At 42.4% G+C, this 19,342-nt stretch overlaps 1 protein-coding gene across 4 annotated transcripts in view; it reads right to left on the reverse strand.

Annotated features, from left to right (window-relative positions):
* tlcd4a (TLC domain containing 4a) overlaps window positions 1-19,342 on the reverse strand; it is a 70,188-nt gene that overhangs the window by 15,261 nt on the left and 35,585 nt on the right. The window lies entirely within an intron of this gene.

Genomic DNA, 19,342 nt, shown 5'->3' on the forward strand with positions numbered 1-19,342 from the left:
ATGCAGATGGTATAATTGTGCTTTATACGCCCGTCTCTGCAAGTATGAAGGTTAATTCTTCTAAGATAAACCGCACTGTTAATGCACATATTATATTTCGAGATTGAATATTTGTATCAAACGTCAACCAGAACATTTAGAGGGAAATCCAGTTAGGCAGTCAGTCAAATCGATTTACTGCAGTTACAAGTAACGCCACTGTTGCTGAAAAACATAGCTGCACGTTTAATTTTGGTGCACAAACACACTTAGCTTACAGGTTATTCCACCTGCATGTTCTATCCAGCCATAGTTATTCCACCTGCATGTTCTATCCAGCCATAGCGAACACAGCATGTTGACCAACGTCCTTACGATGACCTGCTTACTTTCAGGATAAAGAACTCCAGAATTAAGTGTGGAAAATGGAACTCCAGCTTTTTCCCTTTCATTTTTGATCATAAACCCTTTTAACTGTTGAACTAGAGAAAATGGGAAGAGGACAGATTTATTTTCAGGCTGTATGTAGATAGTGAGTTCACATGGTTAGAGGATAGTGAACTTTCATCCGTTCCAGTGGGACACAGCGTAAACAGCAGCAGTACGGAAATAGAGCAAGAGAAAAATGCATTTAAATACTAAAATATGAACAGGCTTACACAACACAGTTGAAATGCAAGATTAGAAGTCTTTTGTAAGCAATAGGTTACAAGTTCGTTGGATAGTTCTAAATGTTTAATCCAGTGGGAGCCTTCCCATAAGTGATATTCAGGCAGGCTCAACCAAACTACAATTTTTTAAATAAAAATATGACTTGGCAGTTCTACTGTATATTCTGCAGGTTCAAAAATCTGTTGAGGCCCAAAAGCATATAAAAAAAACAGGAAACTTTCGATTTACCAGCACCTAAATAACCGGAAATCTCGGTTAACCGGCAAAATTCAGGAGTAGGTTCAGGTAACTTTTATTACTTGCCTTCCTCCATTTGTTGCTGTGCAAGGGTGTGGCTGCAGCTGTTGCTAAGCTACAGAGACGCTTGCAACTTGTGGCCATTGTTCTGAAGCTGTTGCTAAGCAACAGGGTTTGTTGCTTCTTTTACTATAGCTTTCGGTTATCTGGAATTTTTGATGAACCGGCACCACGTCGGTCCCGTCCGTGCCGGATAAAAAAAAGTTTCCTGAACTAACAAATTACCCAATGTAGAAAGTGCAGAACCTATATTATTCTGTGGTTTCAGACCGTTACAAGAATTCATTGCAGTGAAAATAAAAACAATTCACTAAGCCATGTAAATGTCTGCCCCATGTGCTACAAATTAGGATTCCACCACCCTCACAAGGAAACATTTTTCTCTCCCTCTTTAAGCCTCTCTTTCCCCACCTCAAGATCATGCCCTGATCAAGCAGCAGGTGACATCTCCGGCATCTACCAATGCCAATCTAGTCGCAAAGTGAGGAGTGCTAATGTCGACAAACACTCCAGTAAAACTTCCAAAATTCATATGCCTCATGATGACCACTACTGGCACTAACTCGAGAATTAAAAAAGGGTATGGGAGTGATTTACCTGCTTATTCTTTCAGACAAAATAAATGTAGAAATGCAGTAGGGCATTTAGGGGGACAGAAATATAGAGAAAGGTTTTTTAAAAAACCTTCAGCAAAACAATGAGGAAATTGTTTAAAAATATAAAGAGAAGTGTTCAAAATTCTTTCAAAATATGTTACGTACTCGGTGACATTATCTGAAAACACGTCAGGTTCCACATCCACGCTGACAACACCCAGCTCTACCTTACCACCACCTCTCTCGACGCCTACACTACTAGTGTCTTGTTAGGCTTCTTGACTGACATCCAGTCCTGGATGAGCAGAAATTTCCTCCAATTAAACATTGGGAGGACCAAAGTCCCTGCCACAAACTCCGTTTTCTAGCCACCGATTCCATCACCCTCCCGGGCCACTGTCTCAGACTAAAACACACTGTTCGCAACCTAGGTGTCCTATTTGACCTCAAACTGAGCTTCCGATTCCACATCCTCACCATCACCAAGAGGGCCTACTTCCACCTCTGTAATATTGCCCATCTCCACCCCTGCCTCAGCCCACCTTCTGCTGAAACCCTCATCCATGCTTTTGCTACCTTAATTCTCAACTGTTCCAATGCTCTCCTGGCCAGTCGCCCCCATCTTGCACCCTCCATAAACTTCAGTCTAAAACTCTGCTGGCCATATCCTGTCTCACATCAACTCCCATTCATCCATCACCCTTGTGCTGACTGACCAACAATGGCTCCCAGTCCAGCAACACCTCGATTTTAAAATTCTCACCTTGTGTTCAAATCCATCTATGGCTGCACCCCTCCCCATCTCTGTAACCTCCTCCAACCCTCCGAGAGCTCTGCGTTCCTCTGATTCTGGCCTCTTCTGCATCCCCGATTTCCTTCGCCCCACCACTGGCGGCCGTGTCTTCAACTGTCTAGGTCCCAAGGTCTGGAATTCCCTCCCTAAACCTCTCTGCATCCCTACCCCTCTCTCCTCCTTTAAGACGCTCTTTAAAACCTCTCTCTTTCACCTCTCATATCATCTCCTATGTGGCGCGATGTCAAAGTTTTGTCTAATAATGCTCCCGTGAAGCACCCTGGGATGTTTTACTATGTTAAATGCGCTGTATAAATACAAGTCGCTGTTGTTGATAACCAACAAGCAGTAACCAAGGAAGTAAAGAGCACACAACAATCAAAAAACGCTTGCACTCTGCTTTTCATCTTATTTTACCAACAAACATACACGTAAACATACACCCTGTTAATATGAGAACAGAGATCACGTGCCCAATGACTGTATCCGTTTCTCATTTTTTATTTACTAATCAAAAGTGCAACCATCTGCCTCTGGGGTGCCACATAACCACATGTGGTTAGTGGTTAATGTATTGGACAACAATGCTTTACACTTGCATGTTGAATTGCATCTGCCACCTCTCTACCCATTGACCTAGGCTGTCTTTTGTATCATTGCACATTGGTTGGTATCATTGGCACAAATGAACCCAATTTAGTCCCATCCACAAACTTGGACAGTACTCCATTGCTCCAGTCATCTATAAATAGTGAAAAACAGCAGCTCCAACAACCACCCCTGCAAGATTCCAATGGCAGTAAATTTCCACTTGGGTATCTTGTCACACATCATCAACCTTTGCTGCCCAGCTTCCAGCCATCTATCCCATGTGCATGCACTTCTGAGAATCAGTCAGTTATCTGGGACAGTGTCAAGTGCTTTCCTGAAATTGAGGAAGAGAACATGCACTGCCTCGCCCTTATCCACCAGATCTGTAACCTCCACAAGGAAATCCAATAAATTGGTCAGACATAATTTACTCATTCTGAACCCACAATGGGTCTCTCGAATTAGCCCCTGTCCTTTCAGATCACCTTTATGTTATCCCTCAACAAAATAATTTCGTCCCTTGCTCCTCTTTTTTTTTTAAAAAAGGAGGCATGAGATTTGCTACTTTCCAATGCCTTGGGATGTTACCCAATTCCAATGAGCTTTGAAAGGTATCAGTGGGGAGGTCGCCTCAGTCAACTTCGCTAGCACCCTTGGATGGAAATGGTCACAGCCATGCGCCTTGTTCACCTTAAGCTTCCTAAATCCTTCTAATTTTACTTCTCAATGTGATACCAAGGGTTAAGTCTGTTCTCTGCCCTATATTCCTCCCTCTACTCAGGCATATCTTCCCTTTCAGTGGTAAAAATCTCATGGGTAAAGTAGTGTTGTGGTTATGTTACTGGACCAGTAATCCAGAGATTTGAATTAATAATCCTGAGAATACAAGTTCAAATCCCACCAAGGAAGTTTGAGATTTTGAATTCAGTTTTAATAAAATCTGGAAATAAGAAATCAATAAAAGTGACCCCTAAACTGTTAGGTTGCTGTAAAAACCCACCTGGTTCACTAATGTTACTTAAGGAAGTTCTGGCCTATGTGAATCCAGTCTCACACCAACCTGGTTGACTCTTAACTGCCCTTTGGCTTGCTAGGCCACTTCACTCAGTTCTATCAAACTGCTATGAGAAAAAGGCCCACAAGCACCTCCTCAGGGCCATTAGGGTTGGCCAATAAATGCCGGCCTTGCCAGCGACACCCACATCCCAAGAACGAATAAAAAGTCACAAAATAACCATTTAGTAATTCTGCCTTTTTCCTGTCCTCCGACACCACCACTGCCAATGGTGGACAGCCTGTACTCTTCTCTTGCTCCAAATATACTTAGAGAGCACGTTGTTATCGTCCTTTATATTTTTCACTATATTCCACTCACGTTCCCTCTTCGCCATTCATTAGTTTCTTGGGTGTTGTTCTGCTTGACATTACGGTTCTTCCTATTCTGTATATTTCATGTTACACACAACCCTTATCTCTCTCTAATGACTTCCCTATGAATCTATTACAACGGAGGCTTTTGCACAATCAGTGCGACCTTCCAAAAACTGAGTCTCCACTTTTTTATTTTGGCGCGACCTGTAACATTCCTATCCATAACTTTTTCCCATTTTTATCTTTCAGATGTACCCAGATATTCTATACCAGTTTTTCCCCACTCAGCAATGCATGAACCCTCCCTGATAAAATGTATCACTCCACCCCCTCTCACTCATCCTTTAGTCAGATTTCAGCAACTCCTGTGACATTTGAAGCAATACATCATGTGATTGACACAAGGTAAATATATTACACACCTTACCGATACCAAAAGATACAGACCTCACCCAAATACTATTTCAAATTTTAGTCTGATTACACTCATGTGAAGCACCATGAGACGTTTTCCTACATTAAAGGCACTATATCTAGAACAGTCCCAGCAGATTGGAAGGTAGCAAATGTAACCCCACTATTCAAGAAAGGAGGGAAGAGGGAAAACAGGGAACTACAGGCCAGTTAGCCTGACATCAGTCGTTGGGAAAATGCTAGAACCTTAGAGGCGTTGCAACAAAGGTTCACTAGATTGATGAGAGGGATGTCCTATGAGGAAATACTGAGTACATTGGGCCGATACTCTCTGGAGTTTAGAAGAATGAGGTGATCTCACTGAAACATACAAGATTCAGAGGGAGATTGACAGGGTAGATGCTGAGAGGTTGTTTCCCCTGGCTAGAGAGTCTAGAACTAGAGGACATGCTGCACTGTCGGACGTGCCATCTTTCGGATGAGACGTTAAACCGAGGTCCTGTCTGCTCTCTCAGGTGGATGTAAAAGAACCCATGACACTATTTCGAAGAAGAGCAGGGGAGTTATCCCTGGTGTCCTGGCCAATATTTATCCCTCAACCAACATAACTAAAACAGATTATCTGGTCATTATCACATTGCTGTTTGTGGGAGCTTGCTGTGTACAAATTGGCTGCCGCGTTTCCCACGTTACAATAGTGACTACACTTCAAAAGTACTTCATTGACTGTAAAGCGCTTTGAGACGTCCGGTGGTTGTGAAAGGCGCTATATAAATGCAAGTCTTTCTTTCCTTCTTAAATGACCGACTGTTTATTCGGAGACTGGGATGAGGATGAATTTCTCCACTCAGAGGGCTGTGAATCTTTGGAATTCTCTACCTGTGTCATGGAGTATATTCAAGGCTGAGATAGATTTTTGGACTCGAGGAATTAAGTGATATGGGGAATCGGGTGGAAAAGTGGAGTGGAGGTCGAAGATCAGCCATGATCTTATTAAATGGCAGAGCAGGGCCGTATGGCCTACTCCTGCTCCAAATTATTATGTATATCAATGCAAGTTATCGCCTGCTTTACAAAACTTTGTTAAGATGCAAGTAAAAACATAGGAAGGTACACTAGAAGAGTCTGCGATTCATCTGGGCTGATCCCTCAATCATCTATGACATGCTCCCTTAAATTTTCCATGACTTAGGTAAATAGCAAAGTAACCTGGTTTATTCTTTTCTCTCTAAAACTTATTACCAATTACTTACATTATAACTTTTTATTTCTTTACCACATATGGTGCATTTGCAATATTTGCTTAAGAAGCAAGTAGCCTGTTTATTGTTCCCTCCTTCCCCAAAACCTTCCTCCATTCCCCCAAGTTATGTGATTATAATTTCTTCCCACCCACCCCTCCCCTCCCCTCCCAATTCCCATATTCCTTGACTCCCCTTTGGGTAGAGAATCCCAACGATCCACAATCTAAAGAGTGAAGAAATTCCTTCTCTTAAATGGCCGACCCCTTATCCAGAGACTCTGCGCCCTACTTCTAGACTCTCCAGCCGGGGAAATAACCTCTCAGTATCTACCCTGTCACTCCCCCTCAGAATCTTATATGTTTCAATGAGATTACCTCTCATTCTTCTGAACTCAATAGGCCCAATCTACTCAGTATTTCCTCAGAGGACAACCCTCTCATCCCAGGGATCAATCTAGTGAACCTTTGTTGCACCGCCTCTAAGGCAAGTATGTCCTTCCTCAGATAAGGAGGCCAAAACTGTGCACAGTACTCCAGGTGTGGTCTCACCAAAGCCCTGTACAATTGCAGCAGGACTACTTACTCTTGTAATCCAAACCCCTTGCAATAAAGGCCAATATGCCATTTGCCTTCCTAATTGCTTGCTCTACCTGCATGCTAACTGTGTTTCCTGTACGATAACACCCAAATTTTTCTGAACACCAACATTTAATAGTTTCTCACCATTTAAAAAATACTCCTGTTCTTCCTATGAAAGTAAATGTCACATTTCCCCACATTATACTCCATCTGCCACCTTATTGTTCACTCAACCTGTCTAAATCCCTCTGTAGGTTTTTTGTGTCCTCACAGCTTACTTTCCCACCTAGCTTTGTATAGTCAGCAAAACTTAGATACATTACACTCAGTCCCTTCATCCAAGTCATTAATATAGATTGTAAATAGCTGAGGTCCAAGCATTGCTCCTTGCAGCACCCCACTAGTTACAGCCTGCCAACCTGAAAATGACCTGTTTATCCCTACTCTGTTTTCTGTCAGTTAACCAATCCTCTATCCATGCTAATATATTAGCCCCCAATCCCATGAGCCCTTATCTTGCATAACAACCTTTTATGTAGCACCTTACTGAATGCCTTTTGAAAATCCAAATATACTACATCCGCTGGTTCCCCTTTATCTACCCTGCTAGTTACATCCTCAAAAAACTTTAATAAATTTGTTAAACACGATTTCCCCATTTCATAAAAGTTGTTAACTTTGCCTGATCATATTATGATTTTCTAAATGTGGCGTTACCCCTTCCTTAATAATGGATTCCAGCATTTTACCAACAACTGATGTCAGGCTAAATGGCCTGTAGTTCCCCATTTTCTCGCTCTCCTTCCTTTCTTGAATAGTGGGGTTACAGATTAACACTAAACTTTACTGAGTGGTTTCATGTTGTCCAATCTATATCTACAGCCCAGTTACAGTGCAAATACAGCCTTAAACCAGTGTTGTCCAATACTTTAGTCTCTAGCCACATGTGGCTAACTTGCATCCAGATGTGGTTAATTGTGTTTGATTAGTAAATAAAAAATGAGTAACAGATCCGCTGGGTATATGATCTCAATACACATATTCGCACAGCGTATGCATGTGTATTTTAACCTTTTTGTGGATTTGTTGGTAAAATAAGACAAATAGTAAAGTATGGAAACTTTTTTTTGATCATTAAGAGTGCTTTACTCCTTAGTTACTACTTAGGGGGTCATCTAAAATAGTATGTAACAAGGGTGAAAACACCAGACTTTAGCATCATAAAAACACCAACATTACATGGAGAGAGGAGCGGTTATCATGTTCAACATGACCAATCGGAATAACCGCTGCAGGCTGGCAGGAGCAGGCCCAACCAACAACGAGCATGGTTTTATTAAGCTCCAACAAGCAGCATCTTGGCAAAGAACAAGCAGCTTCCAACCACGTTCTGGATGGCGAGCAGGGATGGGTCTGGCGCGTCACGTTGTGCGAGTCTACATTCTCAGCAATCACTCTGATGAAGTCAAAGTGCTGCTCGCAACTGCTGAAGAAAAACTTAGAAGCTGCACTAAGTTGTGCGGTGTCTGGTAACTTCATGCCAGAAATTCCAAACTGACACGTTCTGTAACTTTGAAAGCAGCTTGTTTACCATTAATAATTAATAAAGGGCATAATAGATTGCAAACACCAGACTAAGACCACAACGTTCAAACCCTGCCAATCTCACAAGCGCAATGACGGCATTGCTCAAATAAAACCAGTGCCTATTCATGCAGATCCCATTTTTGTGGACTTCAGGTTTTTTTTGAAACTATAACGAATCGCAGTATGGAATGTTTTTTAATTTCAATACAATATGCCTTTTTGCCACGGTCAAAAGAATATAGGCTAAAATTACCATTGGCATTAATATGAGAAACGCAACACATTTGTACAACATTCCCCAGTAATTAACAGAATGAATGGATTAACATCGCAATTAAATATAGCGGATGAAAGAATGTCATAAAAGCTAGTTAAGCATTTTTCCCACGATTACTGCCAACAATAATTTCTACTCTTGTGTTTTAAAGTTTTAAAAACAGATAACATTTTGAATTACACAAGCAGGGTGACCAGCATCTAAGAGAGGAATTGATCAGTTAATGTTTTGGTGTTGACCCTTCATTCAGACTCGATCCAAAATCTTGGTTTGATATTGATTCATCATTATCCCTCCTGAAGCTATTTAAAAATGGAAGTTTATTTGAAATAGTAAAATCTGCACAGCCTCAGTCCAGCAAATTCCCTGCCTGCTTCTGGGCTGACGGGGTGTCTGGGACAGGGAGCCAGTTTTGTCTAGTAAATGTGGAATGTACAGCTGGTTAGAATAGCTGTTGTTCGGGGGGGGGGGGGGTGTTGTAAAATGTTTCAGGTCACAAATTAGCATCATCTTTCTGGGTTTTGATTGCCAACAGACTAACAACCATATGATGTCCATACAACTACTTGATTTCCAAATTGTAGCATGTATAGCCTTTCCAGGGTAAATTATTTTTAAATTAGGGCAAATGGGGGGGGGGGGGGGGGGGAAGAAGGAAGAAAGGGTTGCCCCCAGACACTCCTAGAAAATAAACATTCCCTCTCGGTAATTTCTAAATCCACCACCACTATGTGTTTTCTTCGTACTTTATATTTGACCCCTGCCAAGAAAGTGATGGGATGTTGGCCATTCCTGCAACTTAAGTTATAACAAGTCTGTAGTCATTCCACTGCTCTTCAAGTTTGCCTGTCTTTGCGTGCCTTCAGGCCTTTAAATCAGGGCTGTTTTTCTTTTCAGAACTTTTTATTAGTTTTACTGATATGCACAGAAAACATTTACAAATGATGACTTGGCAACCGTCCTTTCTGCGAGTTGAGCGAACAAAACAGCAATGAGAAGTTTTGGAAGTTGGCAGGCACGGCATGTCATTTCTTGACCCTGTTCAAAAGATGAAACTTAGTTTCACCTTTAACCTTGATTTCCCAAACAGGCCGCGAGTTATGCAAAATTCAGCGAATTAGCTGGAGCAGCTACTGCTGTACTGCAATTGGCTTTCGTGTCCCTTGGTTGGGGTGGAGAAGATTGGAAATTCAATCTGCTCTCCCTTGTTATCCAGTAACCCCTACTGGAAAGCAGTGATCCGATGTTTAAATCAACAGAAGGGAAGAGAAGGACCTCAAGACTATTAGCACCATTGTGCTCCTGACCATCAGAAAGGAAAAGAATCTTAGTCAGATCTCTAGTGATTCCAAAATCAGTGGTTTGTTCCAGGAGGGAAACCTTGTGATGAAGCAGAGATTTCTGTTCTAACCATTCCACAGGACCACACATGTTTACAGCACAGTTCACTGGGCCCATCATGTCGATGCTGGCTCTTTGCCAAAATAAATCCCACTGGCCTGCTCTCTTCCCATTGTCCCGAATCTTGCTCTGATTTGAGTATTTACCTGCTTTTCCCTTAACAGACAGTTCTTTAAGCAAGGTTTTGTACAAATTAATCATTATTTCTTTGCTCTTGTACTCTGCCCATATTTATAAAACCAAAAACACTGTTGGCCTTTATGTCTTGCTCTACTTGCACGCGCAGGGAATTATTATTCGAACACCCAGCTCTTATCATTCATCTACACTTTTGAGCATCTTTCCAATTCTTGTTTTGCCTCCCAAAATGCATGAATACTTATCCACACTAAATTGCACCTTTTTTTTTTTTTTAAATATTCGTTCATGGGATGTGGGCGTCACTTGCAAAGCCAGCATTTATTGCCCATCCCTAATTGCCCTTGAGGTGGTGGTGGTGAGCCACCTTCTTGAACTGCTGTAGTCCCTGTGGTGAAGGTACTCTCACAGTGCCGTTAGGGAGGGAGTTCCAGGATTGGGACCCTGCGACGATGAAGGAACGGCGATATATTTCAAAGTTAGGATGGTGTGCAACTTGGAGGGGAAACTTGGCGGTGATGGCGTTCCCACCATGTAGCATCTGCTACTTGCTGCCCATTCCTTCCTGAACTTGCTGCTGCCAAACCCCATCCTTTAGTGTCATCGGCAGATTGTGCTCTCTATGCCCAAGTCCAAATCATTTATACTGTATTTAAAAATAAAGTGGATCCAGTACTGAGCTCTAGGGTACACAACTTCCAACCCTTACTCAATCTGAGCAACAACTTTTACCCTACCTCTTCTGCCGCTTGCCCACCAAACAATCTTGTATGGAGCAGACACTAACATTATTCCCAATTAAGTCATACCCTTTTGGGGACCATTTGATTGAGTAAGCTTCCACTTCTCCACTAAAACACTTACTTTTGAGGAAAGGAGTTGTTGTTAACCTGATCATAGGTCATTTAAAATCAACTTGAATTACTGCCATACTGACAATTCCCTTACCAAGAGGGAAATATTAAATTCACCTTGGATACAACCACTACTACACTCACCAATAAATTCTACTCCTGCCACTTGAATTGTCTATAGCAGAGCCGAGTGCAATACAACTGCCATGACGTGCCTCAAAATAACAGATTTGTTCTAGTACAGTAGTCTGATGAGGTTAGTTATGTAGTAATTATGGGCCTGTACCCAGTAAGCCTGACATCGGTAGTGGGGAAAATGCTAGAGTCCATTATAAAAGATGTAATAGCAGAGCACTTGGAAAACAGTGACAGGATCGGACAAAGTCAACATGGATTTACAAAAGGTAAATCGTGCTTGACTAATCTACTGGAATTTTGTGAGGATGTAACTGGTAAAATAGATAAGGGAGAACCAGTGGATGTGGTGTATTTGGACTTTCAGAAGGCTTTCGATAAGGTCCCGCATAAGAGATTAGCGTGTAAAGTTAAGGCACATGGGATTAGGGGCAAGGTATTGACTTGGATAGAGAACTGGTTGGCAGACAGAAAGCAAAGAGTTGGAATAAACGGGTCTATTTGCAAGTGGCAGGCAGTGACTAGTGGGGTACCGCAGGGATCAGTCCTTGGTCCCCAGCTCTTCACAATATATATTAATGATCTAGACAAGGGAACTAGATGTAATATCTCCAAATTTGCAGACGACACAAAGCTGGGCGGGCGTGTGTGCTGTGTGAGGAGGATGCCAAGAAACTCCAGGATGATTTGGACAGGTTGGGTGATTGGGCAGAAGCATGGCAGATGCAATAGAACATGGATAAATGCGAGGTTATCCACTTTGGTGGCAAAAACAGGAAGGCAGATTATCTGAATGGCAATAGATTGGGAGAAGGGGAAGTGCAACGAGACCTGGATGTCCTTGTGCACCAGTCGCTGAAGGTAAGCATGCAGGTGCAGCAGGCAGTTAAGAAGGCAAATGGTATGTTGGCCTTCGTAGCGAGAGGGTTTGAGTACAGGAACAAGGATGTCTTGCTGCAGTTGTACAGGGCCTTGGTGAGACCACATCTTGAGTATTGTGTGCAGTTATGGGCGCCTTATCTGAAGAAGAATGTTCTTGCCATGGAAGGAGTTCAGCGAAGATTCACCAGGCTGATACCTGGGATGGCAGGAATGACGTACGAGGAGAGATTGGGTCGATTGGGCTTATACTCACTGGAGTTTAGAAGAATGAGGGGATCTCATTGAAACTTATAAAATTCCGACAGGACTGGACAGACTAGATGCAGGAAGGATGTTCCCGATGGTCGGGGAGTCCAGAACCAGGGGTCACAGTCTAAGGGGTAAGCCATTTAGGACAGAAATGAGGAGGAATTTCTTCGCCCAGAAAGTGGCGAACCTGTGGAATTCTCTACCACAGAAGGCAGTAGAGGCCAATTCATTAAATATATTCAAGAAGGATTGGATATATTTCTTAAGGCTAAAGGGATCAAGGGGTATGGGGAGAAAGCAGGGACAGGGTACTGAATTTGGATGATCAGCCATGATCGTACTGAATGGCGGAGCAGGCTCGAGGGGCCGAATGGCCTACTCCTGCTCCTATCTTCTATGTTCTATGTAATACAATTTACCAAACGCACTGAAACAGCAATATGAAGATGGACAGACAGGCGAGAAAGAGAAATATCCTCTGATTTACTGTGAGCAATGCAATGAGAATGAGAACATATACACACACAATAAAAATTATAGTAGTTCTCCACCTATTACAGGCAGGATATACATTCAAGGAAGTCAGTGGAATCGCTCATTTCAGAGTTTTAAAAACCAGAACAAGGCTATCTTACTATGCCATGGTCAGTTCTTTCAACTAGGTAAGGCATATATCAGGTTAACCCATTTGCAAACTCGCAGTCCAATCCTTTCTATTTTTGTCTATGATGATTCAGTTGCTGCTCAACTCTCTCTCTGAAAGGCAACAGCTTCTTCACCAGTGTTTATCAGCAAAATGATAACTGTTGTTGATGACATTTGCCATTTATTCATGAGGACGAGGTACAGAATGGAGCAAAGCGTATTTCTCAGAAAGCCTGGCATAGATAGTGATAAATACAGCTGCTTATTTATCATGATCCAACGTTTATATCTCTTTAAAGAAAGAACATAGCAGTTCATTAGCTAAAATCAAGATTCTGGCTTTCCCAATTCCAAGCGCCTCAGGAAAAAAAGGGGGAGAGACTTTCACTGAGGAAGTGGTAAGAACACAAGGCACCTCAAAAATCCTCACCTAGGTGAGCGGTGGGTGCACTTTTCATGAAACCATCAGTGGAGATAGTAGGATGCAGTGCTATTTACTTTACCAGGACACTCAGTAGAGTGCAGATTTCTTTGGTTATTTTCCCTTTTCCGTGATGGTATACCACTTCTACCTGTTCTAATTCTGTAGAGGGTGGAACTGGGACTGGATTTTTAATGAATTAGGAGCTTCACAATAGCCTTCAAAAGGGATGCACGACCAATGGCTCAAAATTGATTTGACACTGAGCGGTTTCATCAGTCCTGCCCAGTAATGTGTTCAAAGGCAAGCTGGATCCTGATCCCACTGTGCAGAAAAATTGGGGAAGTTTTAGGTTGTGTGGTGGTGTCAGAATTTTGCAGAATTGGATAACAAAGAGGACAGTGAAAGGCAGGAAGAGCATCAGAGTGCTACTTGCTTCCTCCACCACTATCAAAAGTGTCAAACTAGGCCAACACTAGCATAGTTTTCACCAGTGGATCAGTGGGTAGCACCCTTGCCTCGGAGTCAGAAGGTTGTGGGTTCAAGTCCCACGCCAGAGAGACTTGAGCACAAAAATCTAGGTTGACACTCCAGTGCAGTGCTGAGGGAGTGCTGCACTGTTGGAGATGACGTCTTTCGGATGAGATGTTAAACCGAGGCCCCGTCTGCTCTCTCAGGTGGACGTAAAAGATCCCATGACACTATATCAAAGAGCAGGGGAGTTATCCTCGGTGTCTTGGCCAATATTTATCCCTCAATCAACGTAACAAAAACACAGTATCTGGTCATCATCTCATTGCTGTTTGCAGGAGCTAGTTTTGTATAAATTGGCTGCTGCGTTTCCAACATTACGACAGTGGCTACACTTCAAAAGCGCTTCATTGGCTGTAAAGCGTTTTGGGACGTCCCGAGGTCGTAAAAGCTGCTATATAAATGCAAGTCTTTCTTCCTACGGCTTTCTTACAACCTTTTGAAACATTGTTTTTACTTCGATTCTGGACCACGGGGAGCGAGGGCCAGGGGAGGACTGAGCGAGCAAGAACACCGACTGACTGTGTGTGTGCGTGCGTGCGTGCGTGCGTGCGTGCGAGAGAGAACATAACATAAGAAATAGGAGCATGAATCGGACACTTGGCCCCTCGAGCCTGCTCTGCCATTCAATAAGAACATGGCTGAACTTGGGCTCAAAGCCACTTCCCTGCCCGCTCCCTATAACCCTTCACTCCCTTATCTTGCAAAAATCTGTCCATCTCCACCTTAAATGTATTTAATGACCCAGCCTCCACGGCTCTCTGGGGCAGAAAATTCCACAGATTTACGACCCTCAGAGAAGAAATTCCTCCTCATCTCAGTTCTAAAAGGGCGACCCTTTATTCTAAAACTGTGCCCCCGAGTGGAAACATCCTCTCTGCATCTACCTTGTCAAGCCCCTTCAGTATCTTATATGTTTCAATATCACCTCTCATTCTTCTAAATTCCAATGAGTATAGGCCCAGCCTGCTCAACCTTTCCTCATAAGTCAACCCCCTCATCTCTGGAATTAACCTAGTGAATCGTCTCTGAACTGCCTCCAATGCAAGTACATCCTTCCTTAAATAAGGAGACCAAACCTGTACTGAGTACTCAAGGTGTGGTCTCACCAATACCCTGTACAGTTGTAGCAGGACTTCCCTATTTTTATACTCTGACACCCTTGAAATAAAGGCCAACATTCCATTTGCCTTTTTGATTACTTACTATACCTGCATGCCAACGTTTTGTGTTTCATGCACAAGGACCCCCAGGTCCCTCTGAACTGTAGCATTTTGTAATCTCTCTCTATTTAAATAATAATTTGCTTTTTTTATTTTTCCTGCAAAGTGTATAACCTTGCACTTTCCCACATTATACTCCATCTGCCAAATGTTTGCCCACTCACTTAGCCTGTCTATATCCCTTCGCAGATTCTTTGAGTCCTCTGCACAATTTGCTTTCCCACCCATCTTTGTATCATCCGCAAACTTGGCTACATTACACTCGGTCCCTTCATCCAAGTCATTAATGTAGATTGTAAATAGTTGAAGCCCCAGCACCGATCCCTGTGGCATCCCACTAGTTACCGTTTGCCAACCAGAAAATGACCCATTTATCCCGACTCTCTGCTTTCTGTTATTTAACCAATTCTCGATCCATGCTAATATATTGCCCCCAACTCCGTGAGCTCTTATCTTATGCAGTTACCTTTTATGTGGCACCTTATCAAATGCCTTCTGGAAATCCAAATACAGCACATCTACTGGTTCACCTTTATCCACCCTGCTCGTTACATCCTCAAAGAACTCCAGCAAATTTGTTAAACATGATTTCCCTTTCATAAAACCATGCCGACTCTGCTTGACTGCATTAGGATTTTCCAAATGCCCTGCTACTGCTTCCTTAATGAAGGGGAGAGACAGAGAGAGAGACAGAGAGAGACAGAATTCCTAAAATCTATAAAAGACATCAATATAATTGTATAACAGAAACATGGTGTCAAAAGGACGTGCCCACCCACTGTCCTCCAATGTACCATGAAATCATTGTGCCCTCAGTAAAGAACACTAAGGTACGCAAGGGCAGAACCTCCGGGGGAATCTTGGTGTGGTATAAAGGAGAACTGGACAAACACATCTCACCGGTAAAACAGGGGAAATCACATGTATGGCTAAAATTAGATAAAAACATAGGAATAGCAAAAAAAAGATGTCTACTTATGTGCGATCTACATACCCCCAATAGAATCGCCATATTTTGAAGAGGAGTTATTTGAAACTCTCCACATGGAAATCAGCCATTTCCAGGCCCAAGGAAAGGTGCTACTATGTGGGGACCTAAACGCAAGGACCGGATGTGAACCTGACTTCAAAGACCCACAGGGCAACAACCATGTGTTTGGCCAGACCCCTTTATATGTCACACCAGCCATCACAAATCGGAACAACCTTGACTGTGAAATAAATAAAAGCGGCAGGGAGGTAGTGCAACTCTGCCGAGCCTTAGGCCTGTACATAGTTAACGGTAGGTTCAGAGGGGACTCCTGAGGGAGACTCACCTATTCCTCAACTCTTGGGTCTAGTGTGGTGGATTATACAATCACTGACATGGACCCCTGCGATATCAACGCATTCACTGTCAGGCAACAATCCCCCCTCTCAGACCATAACCAAATAAATGTGTACCTTAAACTTTCTGCCCAAACTACAGACACAAAAAAGGAACCCAGTAAGCTCCATAAACTAAACCAGACATACAGATGGGCCCCAGACAGTGGAGATAAATTCATCACAGCACTAAATTCACCTGATCTCACAAGTAAAATATCAAAATTTAAAGAAAATCTATATGAGATCACCAGAGATGGTGTAAACATGGCCATAGACGATATAAATAGGATCTTCCATGAGGCAGCTGTAAAAGCCGACCTTGTGAAACAGCAGAGGAAACGTTACAAAAGACAAAAAAGAGAAATGGTTTGATCACAAATGCAAAAATGCCAGAAAAGACCTGAGAAAAATATCAAACCAAAAGCATCGCCAACCAAACAACCCAGACCTGCGTATTAGATACAATGAGACCCTCAAAAGATATAAACACACCATTAGGAACAAAACACAAAACTATACCCACAAAAGACTTGAAGAAATTGAAAACTCCATTAATCAAAATCAATTCTGGGATATGTGGAATAACCTGAGTACAACTCAATTACAAGCATTACCAATCCAAGATGGTGACATCTGGAGAACACATTTTGAAAACCTCTACAAAGACATCCCAGTAAACGAATCAAACTCAAGTCAACATCATGTCACAGAAAAACTCCACACATTAGAAGTAACAATTAAAGACAACCAAAACCCTCTGGACTCCCCAATCACTTGGAAAGAACTGGCCACAAAAACAAAATCTCTCCACCTAAAGAAAGCCTGTGGTCCAGACAACATCAAAAATGAAATGCTCAAGTTCAGCACTATGGAGATGCAGGGTGCGGTACTCAAGTTATTCAACATCATATTACGTTCGGGCTGTTTTCCAGATATCTGGTGCCAAGGACTCATCTCTCCCATATATAAAAGTGGAAACAAATCAGACCCAAACAACTACCGTGGCATCTGTGTCAACAGTTGTTATTCTGCAGTATTCTAAATAGCAGATTACTGGATTTTCTTAATAAACATAATATCCTTAGAAAAAAATCAAATAGGCTTTCTTCCAAAACACCGCACCACCGACCATATCTATACCCTTCACACTCTCATTGAAAAACATATACACCAAACAAAAAATGGGAAAATATTCGCTTGTTTCATTGACTTCAAGAAAGCCTTTGACTCTATTTGGCACGAAGGGCTCTATTACAAACTTCTTCAGTATGGAATAGGGGGCAAAGTCTATGACCTTATTAAATCGATGTATCTGAAAAATAAATGCGGTGTCAAAATTGGAGACAAACGCACCGGTTTCTTCACCCAGAGAAGAGGCGTCCGGCAGGGTTGCAACTTGAGTCCGATCCTGTTCAACATATACATAAATGAGTTAGCAGACAAGCTGGAGCAAAGCGAGTCACCGGGTCTCTTTCTCCTAGATGGGGAAGTGAAATCCCTGTTCTATGCGGACGACCTGGTTCTGCTGTCTCCCACAGAACAGGGATTACAGCAACATTTAGACCTACTCGACAAATACTGCCAAAATTGGGCCCTAACAGTAAATCTAAAGAAAACCAACATCATGATTTTTCAAAAAAGGCCCAGATGTCAGGAAAACAAATACCAGTTTACTCTCAGTGATACCATCATAGGACACACTATGAGCTACACTTACCTTGGTCTAACCATTACAGCATCAGGGAGCTTCAACATAGCAGTGAATGCACTAAAAGAAAAAGCCCGAAGAGCCCTATATGCAATAAAAAGAAAATTCTACAACATCCAAATTCCAATCAAAATCTGGCTCAAAATATTTGATAGTATAATCCTGCCCATTGCGCTGTATGGTAGTGAAGTATGGGGCCCACTCAATCACCATAGCTACACTAAATGGGAAAAAAACACAATAGAAGCGCTACATGCAGAATTTTGCCGAAGCATTCTTCGCACCCAAAGGAAAACACCAACAAATGCATGTAGAGCCGAACTAGGCAGATACCCACTGATAATAAACATCCAAAAACGAGCACTAAACTTTCTAAATCACCTCAAATCTAGTTCCCCAGACACCCTTCATTTTAAAGCCCTCCAGATCCAAGAGCTGAACCCAGAAACGAGTCCCCTGAGTCAGTTGTTACTGAAACTAAGTTCTCCTACCCAGCCGGACCCTGACCAGTCCCAGACCAACACTGCTCCCCAAACACCAATCCGAGTGAACCAAATCATTAAACAATGCAAAGAAACCTACCTGGAACATTGGAACACAATAACCAAAAGCCAAAGCAGATTAGAATGCTACCGGGCCCTAAAAAGAGAATATAAACTGGCAGACTATCTCTCGACCATCAGAGACACAAAACAGAGACAGACCCTCACCAGATACAGACTAAGCGACCACCAACTGGCAATTGAAAAGATACAAGAAATCCTGGCAACCTAAAGAAAATAGATTATGTGATCACTGTCTGGCCGGCGAGGTTGAGACAGAGGTGCACTTCCTCCTAAAATGCGAAAAATTCAACGAGACAAGAAACATATTTTGACAAGCTCAGCCTTACAACCCCAGATTTCAAAGAATTGGATGACCTGTCAAAATTAAGAATAGTCCTGGGGGAGGGAGACAGACCATATCTTGGTGCCCAATATGTAACAACATGTCACAACCTGAGGAACATTGAGTGACTAACGAGCACACCCATAGCATATATACGCTAAAAAAAAAATGTTTAAATCAATACCGAATGTACCCGACTGTTTTAAATTAATACTGAATGCACCCAACGAGGGTCAAAAACGTTTGACACCTACAGAATGTTGGAAACCTGTACTTTTTGTTATGTAAGCTTTGGCAACATGGTTCCCTGTAAACTTTCATGCCAATAAAGCATTTGAATTGAATTGAATTGACAGACACAGAGAGAGAGAGAGAGAGAGAGAGAGAGAGAGAGACAGACAGAGAGACACACACGGAGAGAGACAGAGGGACAGAGAATCTAGAGAGACATCAGTTCGATCTGGGAGCAGGACATTGTGCACCAGACAGTTGGTGCACAA

The sequence above is a fragment of the Somniosus microcephalus genome, chromosome 3 (genome assembly GCF_052327205.1).
Source record: "Somniosus microcephalus isolate GS21.2 chromosome 3, FLI_Smic_1.0, whole genome shotgun sequence".
In the NCBI taxonomy this organism is placed as follows: Eukaryota; Metazoa; Chordata; class Chondrichthyes; order Squaliformes; family Somniosidae; genus Somniosus; species Somniosus microcephalus.